This window comes from Arachis stenosperma, chromosome 4 (assembly GCF_014773155.1).
Source record: "Arachis stenosperma cultivar V10309 chromosome 4, arast.V10309.gnm1.PFL2, whole genome shotgun sequence".
In the NCBI taxonomy this organism is placed as follows: Eukaryota; Viridiplantae; Streptophyta; class Magnoliopsida; order Fabales; family Fabaceae; genus Arachis; species Arachis stenosperma.
In genome coordinates this window covers 51,566,262-51,573,117 of record NC_080380.1, presented here as the reverse complement: position 1 = coordinate 51,573,117, position 6,856 = coordinate 51,566,262, and the positions used below count along the sequence as shown (strand labels likewise).

General features: G+C 41.2%; 1 non-coding gene across 1 annotated transcript; it reads right to left on the bottom strand.

Annotated features, from left to right (window-relative positions):
- Positions 1 to 55: 55 nt before the first annotated feature.
- On the bottom strand, positions 56 to 163 carry LOC130977434 (small nucleolar RNA R71). Its single transcript, XR_009085124.1, has one exon. It is a non-coding gene; the product is annotated as a small nucleolar RNA R71 (small nucleolar RNA).
- Between the last annotated feature and the right edge of the window lie 6,693 nt (positions 164 to 6,856).

Sequence of the window (6,856 nt, the reverse complement as noted above, 5' to 3'; positions counted from 1 at the left end):
GGAAAAGCTAGTCAATGCCTTCTTGGCAAAGTTCTTTCCACCTCAAAAATTGAGTAAGCTTAGAGAGGAAGTCCAAACCTTCAGACAGAAGGAAGGTGAATCCCTCTATGAAGCTTGGGAAAGATACAAACAATTGATCAGAAAGTGTCCCTCTGACATGCTTTCTGAATGGAGCATCATAGGTATCTTTTATGATGGTCTGTCTAAACTGTCCAAAATGTCACTGGACAGCTCTGCTGGAGGATCTCTTCATCTGAAGAAGACGCCTGCAGAAGCTCAAGAACTCATTGAAATGGTTGCAAATAACCAATTCATGTACACTTCTGAAAGGAATCCTATGAACAATGGGACAAATCAGAAGAAAGGAGTTCTTGAGATTGATACTCTGAATGCCATATTGGCTCAGAACAAAATATTGACTCAACAAGTCAATATGATTTCTCAAAGTCTGTCTGGAATGCAAGCTACACCAGGCAGTACTAAGGACGCTTCATCTGAAGAAGAAGCTTATGATCCTGAGAACCCTTTCATGGAAGAGGTGAATTACATGGGAGAACCCTATGGAAACACCTATAATTCTTCATGGAGATATCATCCAAATCTCTCATGGAAGGATCAACAGAGACCTCAACAAGGTTTCAACAACAATAATGGTGGAAGAAACAGGTTTAGCAATGGCAAGCCTTTTCCATCATCTTCTCAGCAACAGACAGAGAATTCTAAGCAAAGCCACTCTGTCTTAGCAACCATGGTCTCTGATCTAATCAAAACAACTCAAAGTTTCATGACTGAAACAAGGTCCTCCATTAGGAATTTGGAGGCACAAGTGGGTCAGCTGAGCAAGAAATTACTGAACTTCCTCCTAGTACTCTTCCAAGCAATACAGAAGAGAATCCAAAAGGAGAATGCAAGGCCACTAACATGATTCACATGGCCGAACTAGGAGAGGAGGAAGAGGCAGTGAATGCCACTGAGGAAGACCTCAATGGACGTCCACTGGCCTCCAATGAGTTCCCTAATGAGGAACCATGGGAATCTGAGGCTCACACAGAGACCATAGAGATTCCATTGGATTTACTTCTGCCATTCATGAGCTCTGATGAGTATTCTTCCTCTGAAGAGGATGAGTATGTCACTGAAGAGCAAGTTGCCAAGTACCTTGGAGCAATCATGAAGCTAAATGACAGGTTATTTGGTAATGAGACTTTGGAGAACGAACCCCCTTTGCTCACCAAAGAACTGGATGACTTGTCTAGGCAGAAATTACCTCAAAAGAGACAGGATCCTGGGAAGTTTTCAATACCTTGTACTATAGGCACCATGACCTTTAAGAAGGCTCTGTGTGACCTAGGGTCAAGTATAAACCTCATGCCTCTCTCTGTAATGGAGAAACTAGGGATCTTTGAGGTGCAAGCTGCAAGAGTCTCACTAGAGATGGCAGACAATTCAAGAAAATAAGCTTATGGACTTGTAGAGGGTGTTTTGGTAAAGATTGAAGACCATTACATCCCTGCTGATTTTATAGTCCTAGAAACTGGAAAGTGCATGGATGAATCCATCATCTTTAGCAGACCCTTCCTAGCCACAACAAAGGCTGTGATTGATGTTGACAGAGGAGAATTGATCATTCAAGTGAATGAAGAATCCTTTGTGTTTAAGGCTCAAGGATATTCCTCTGTTACCATAGAGAGGAAGCATGAAGAGCTTCTCTCAAAACAGAGTCAAACAGAGCCCCCACAGTCAAACTCTAAGTTTGGTGTTAGGAGGCCACAACCAACTTCTAAGTTTGGGTTTTGAACCCCCACATTCAAACTCTAAGTTTGGTGTTGGGAGGTTCCAACATTGCTCTGAGTATCTGTGAGGCCCCATGAGAGCCCAATGTCAAGCTACTGACATTAAAAGAAGCGCTTGTTGGGAGGCAACCCAATGTTATAATTATCTATTCTCCTTTATTTTATTTTTTCTATAGGTTGATGATCATGGGAAGTCACAAAATCAATTGAAAAAGCAAAAACAGAATGAAAAACAGAAAGAAAAATAGCACACCCTGGAGGAAAACCTTGCTGGCGTTTAAACGCCAGTAAGGGCAGCAAATGGGCGTTTAACGCCCAGTCTGGCACCATTCTGGGTGTTTAACGCCAGAAAGGGGCACCAGACTGGCGTTAAATGCCAGGAAAGGGTAAGAAGCTGGCGTTAAACGCCAGAAATGGGCACCAGCCCGGCGTTTAACACCAGAATTGGCATAAAGAGCATATTTGCTCGCCACATGGTGCAGGGATGAATTTTCCTTGACACCTCAGGATCTGTGGACCCCACAGGATCCCCACCTAACCCACCACTCTCTCTCTTCTTCACCCATTCACCAATCACCTCAACACCTCTTCCCCAAAAACCCCTCACCTATCAAATCCCATATTTCTCTTCACCACTCACATCCATCCTTCATAAAACCCCACTTACCTCACCATTCAAATTCAAACCACTTTTCCTCCCAAACCCACCCTCCCATAGCCAAACCCTACCCCTCTCTCCACCCCTATATAAACCCATCTTCACCCCCTCATTTTCCCATAACCTAAACACTACTTCTCCCTTTGGCCGAATAACAAAGCCATCTCCATCTCCTTCATTTCTTCTTCTTCTACTCTCTTCTTTCTTCTTTTGCTCGAGGACGAGCAAACCTTCTAAGTTTGGTGTGGTAAAAGCATTGCTTTTTATTTTTCCATAACCATTTATGGCATCTAAGGCCGGAGAAACCTCTAGAAAGAGGAAAGGGATAGCAAAAGCTTCCACCTCCGAGTCATGGGAGATGGAGAGATTCATCTCAAGGGTGCATCAAGACCACTTCTATGAAGTTGTGGCCTTGAAGAAGGTGATCCCCGAGGTCCCTTTCAAGCTCAAAAAGAGTGAATACTCGGAGATCTGACATGAGATTCGAAGAAGAGGTTGGGAAGTTCTCACCAACCTCATTCAACAAGTCGGAATCTTAATGGTTCAAGAGTTCTATGCCAATGCATGGATCACCAAGAGCCATGATCAAAGTGTGAACCCGAACCCAAAGAATTGGTTTACAATGGTTTGGGGGAAATGCTTGGATTTCAGTCCGGAAAATGTAAGGTTGGCATTCAACTTGCCCATGATGCAAGGAGATGAATACCCTTACACTAGAAGGGTCGACTTTGATCAAAGGTTGGACCAAATCCTCATTGATGAGGACAAGCCCATCACTAAGAAAAGGATGGAGCAAACAAGAGATCCCACTCATCATGAAATCCCTGAGATGCCTCAAGGGATGCACTTTCCTCCACAAAACTATTGGGAGCAAATCAACACCTCCCTAGGAGAATTGAGTTCCAACATGGGACAACTAAGGGTGGAGCACCAAGAACATTCCATTTTCCTCCATGAAATTAGAGAAGATCAAAGAATAATGAGAGAGGAGCAACAAAGACAAGGAAGAGACATTGAGGAGCTCAAGCACTCCATAAGATCTTCAAGAGGAAGAACAAGCCGCCATCACTGAGGTGGACCCGTTCTTTAATTTCCTTGTTCTTTATTTTCCTGTTTTTCGAAAAATCATGCTTATGTTTATCTATGTTTGTGTCTTATGATTATTAGTGTCCTAGTGTCTATGCCTTAAAGTTATAAATGTCCTATGAATCCATCACCTTTCTTAAATGAAAAATGTTCTTAATTGAAAAAGAGAAGAATTGCATGAATTTTCAATTTTATAACAGATTAATTATTTTGATGTGGTGGCAATACTTTTGTTTTCTGAATGTATGCTTAAACAGTGCATATGTCTTTTGAATTTGTTGTTCATGAATGTTGGCTCTTGAAAGAATGATGAAAAAGGAGACATGTTACTGAGGATCTGAAAAATCATAAAAATGATTCTTGAAGCAAGAAAAAGCAGTGAATACAAAAAAAAAAGAAGAGGAGAAAAAAAAAACGAAAAAAAGGGGAGAAAAACGAAAAAAAAGAGAAAGAAAAAGAAAGTTGTGATCCAAGGCAAAAAGAGTGTGCTTAAGAACCTTGGACACCTCTAATTGGGGACTCTAGCAAAGCTGAGTCACAATCTGAAAAGGTTCACCCAATTATGTGTCTGTGGCATGTATGTATCCGGTGGTAATACTGGAAGACAGAGTGCTTTGGGCCACGGCCAAGACTCATAAAGTAGCTATGTTCAAGAATCATCATACTTAACTAGGAGAATCAATGACACTATCTGGATTCTGAGTTCCTATAGAAGCCAATCATTCTGAATTTCAAAGGATAGAGTGAGATGCCAAAACTGTTCAGAGGCAAAAAGCTAAAAGCCCCGCTCATCTAATTAATACTGATCTTCATAGATGTTTTTGGAATTCATTGCATATTCTCTTCTCTTTATCTTATTTGATTTTCAGTTGCTTGGGGACAAGCAACAATTTAAGTTTGGTGTTGTGATGAGTGGATAATTTATACGCTTTTTGGCATTGTTTTTAGTATGTTTTTAGTATGTTTTAGTTAGTTTTTATTATATTTTTATTAGTTTTTAGTTAAAATTCACTTTTCTGGACTTTACTATGAGTTTGTGTGTTTTTCTGTGATTTCAGGTATTTTCTGGCTGAAATTGAGGGACCTGAGCAAAAATCTGATTCAGAGGTTGAAAAGGACTGCAGATGCTGTTGGATTCTGACCTCTCTGCACTCGAAGTGGTTTTTCTGGAGCTACAGAAGCCCAATTGGCACGCTCTCAACGGCGTTGGAAAGTAGACATCCTGGGCTTTCCAGCAATTTATAATAGTCCATACTTTGCCCGAGATTTGATGGCCCAAACTGGCGTTCCAAATCAACTCAAAATTGCCCGGTGTTAAACGCCAGAACTGGCACAAGAATGGGAGTTAAACGCCCAAATTGGCACAAAAGCTGGCGTTTAACTCCAAGAGAAGTCTCTACACGAAAATGCTTCAATGCTTAGCCCAAGCACACACCAAGTGGGTCCGGAAGTGGATTTTTATGTCATTTACTCATTTCTGTAAACCCTAGGCTACTAGTTTTCTACATATAGGACCTTTTACTATTGTATTCTCATCTTGGTAGCTATCTTTGAGTAGTTTTATGCTATCTTAGATCATGGGGGCTGGCCTCACGGCCATGCCTAGACCTTGTTCTTATGTATTTTCAATGGTGGAGTTTCTACACACCATAGATTAAGGTGTGGAGCTCTGCTGTACCTCGAGTATTAATGCAATTACTATTGTTCTTCTATTCAATTCAGCTTGTTCTTGTTCTAAGATATCACTTGTTCCTCAACTTGATGAATGTGATGATCCGTGACACTCATCATCATTCTCACCTATGAACGTGTGCCTGACAACCACCTCCGTTCTACCTTAGATTGAGTGGATATCTCTTAGATTCCTTAACCAGAATCTTCGTGGTATAAGCTAGAATTGATGGCGGCATTCAAGAGAATCCGGAAGGTCTAAACCTTGTCTGTGGTATTTTGAGTAGGATTCAATGATTGAATGACTGTGACGAGCTTCAAACTCCTGAAGGCTGGGCGTTAGTGACAGACGCAAAAGAATCAATAGATTCTATTCCAACCTGATTGAGAACTGACAGATGATTAGCCGTGCCGTGACAGGGTGCGTTGAACATTTTCACTGAGAGGACGGGATTGTAGCCACTGACAACGGTGATGCCCAACATACAGCTTGCCATGGAAAGGAGTAAAAAGGATTGGATGAAGACAGTAGGAAAGCAGAGAGACGGAAGGGACTGAGCATCTCCATACACTTATCTGAAATTCTCACCAATGAATTACATAAGTATCTCTATCTTTATTTTATGCTTTATTCATATATCATCCATAACCATTTGAATCTGCCTGACTGAGATTTACAAGATGACCATAGCTTGCTTCATACCAACAATCTCCGTGGGATCGACCCTAGCTCGCGTAAGGTTTATTACTTGGACGACCCAGTGCACTTGCTGGTTAGTTGTGCGAAGTTGTGAAATTATGTTTAGACCATGGTATTGAGCACCATGTTTTTGGAGCCATTACCGGGGACTGTTTGAGTTGTGAAAAGAATGGATCACAATTTCGTGCACCAAGTTTTTGGCGCCGTTGCCGGGGACTGTTTGAGTTGTGAAAAGAATGGATCACAATTTCATGCACCAGACTTCCAACTAATTAACTCCCAGTCAAGGCCTTTATTATTATTATTCAAATTCTCCAATTTAATTTCCCGTTTACTCAACTCAAACTTTTTTTGAAAATATATGATTAATAAAAATAACACACTTTTCTGCAACTCGTTGGGAGATGACCTGGGATTCATACTCCCAGTATTTCAATTTTAAATTTTTGTGACATCTTTCTAAATTGATAAGTGGATTTCTGGTGAGTTAAGAACTATACTTGCAACGTACACATTTTAATAATTTTTAATTCACCAATTTTTGCCGCATCAATTTTTGGCGCCGTTGCCGGGGAGGTGCAACAGTGTGTTAATTTATTGATTGGTATTTATTTTTATTGCAATTTTTTCTTTTCATTCTATCACTATGAACTGTACGTTTCTTTCGTTAAATGACGCGTTTGCTTCCTAATCCAAGCTTGCCAGCATTTGACCCTGAAATTGAAAGAACTCTTTCACGTATAAGGCAAGCTAGGCGTAGGCAACTCCTCTTTGAGGACAAACCTGAACCGTCATCTAAGGAAGAAACAAGCCCCCTCTCTACTGATCCAGTTCATTTATGTGCAGGTGACATGGCAGCGCCCAGGACAGTCACTATCCAGGAGGAAGGAGCCCCTGATTTTACGCTCCAACCATTCCAGGCGCACCACCCAGCAGTAGCTGTAGATT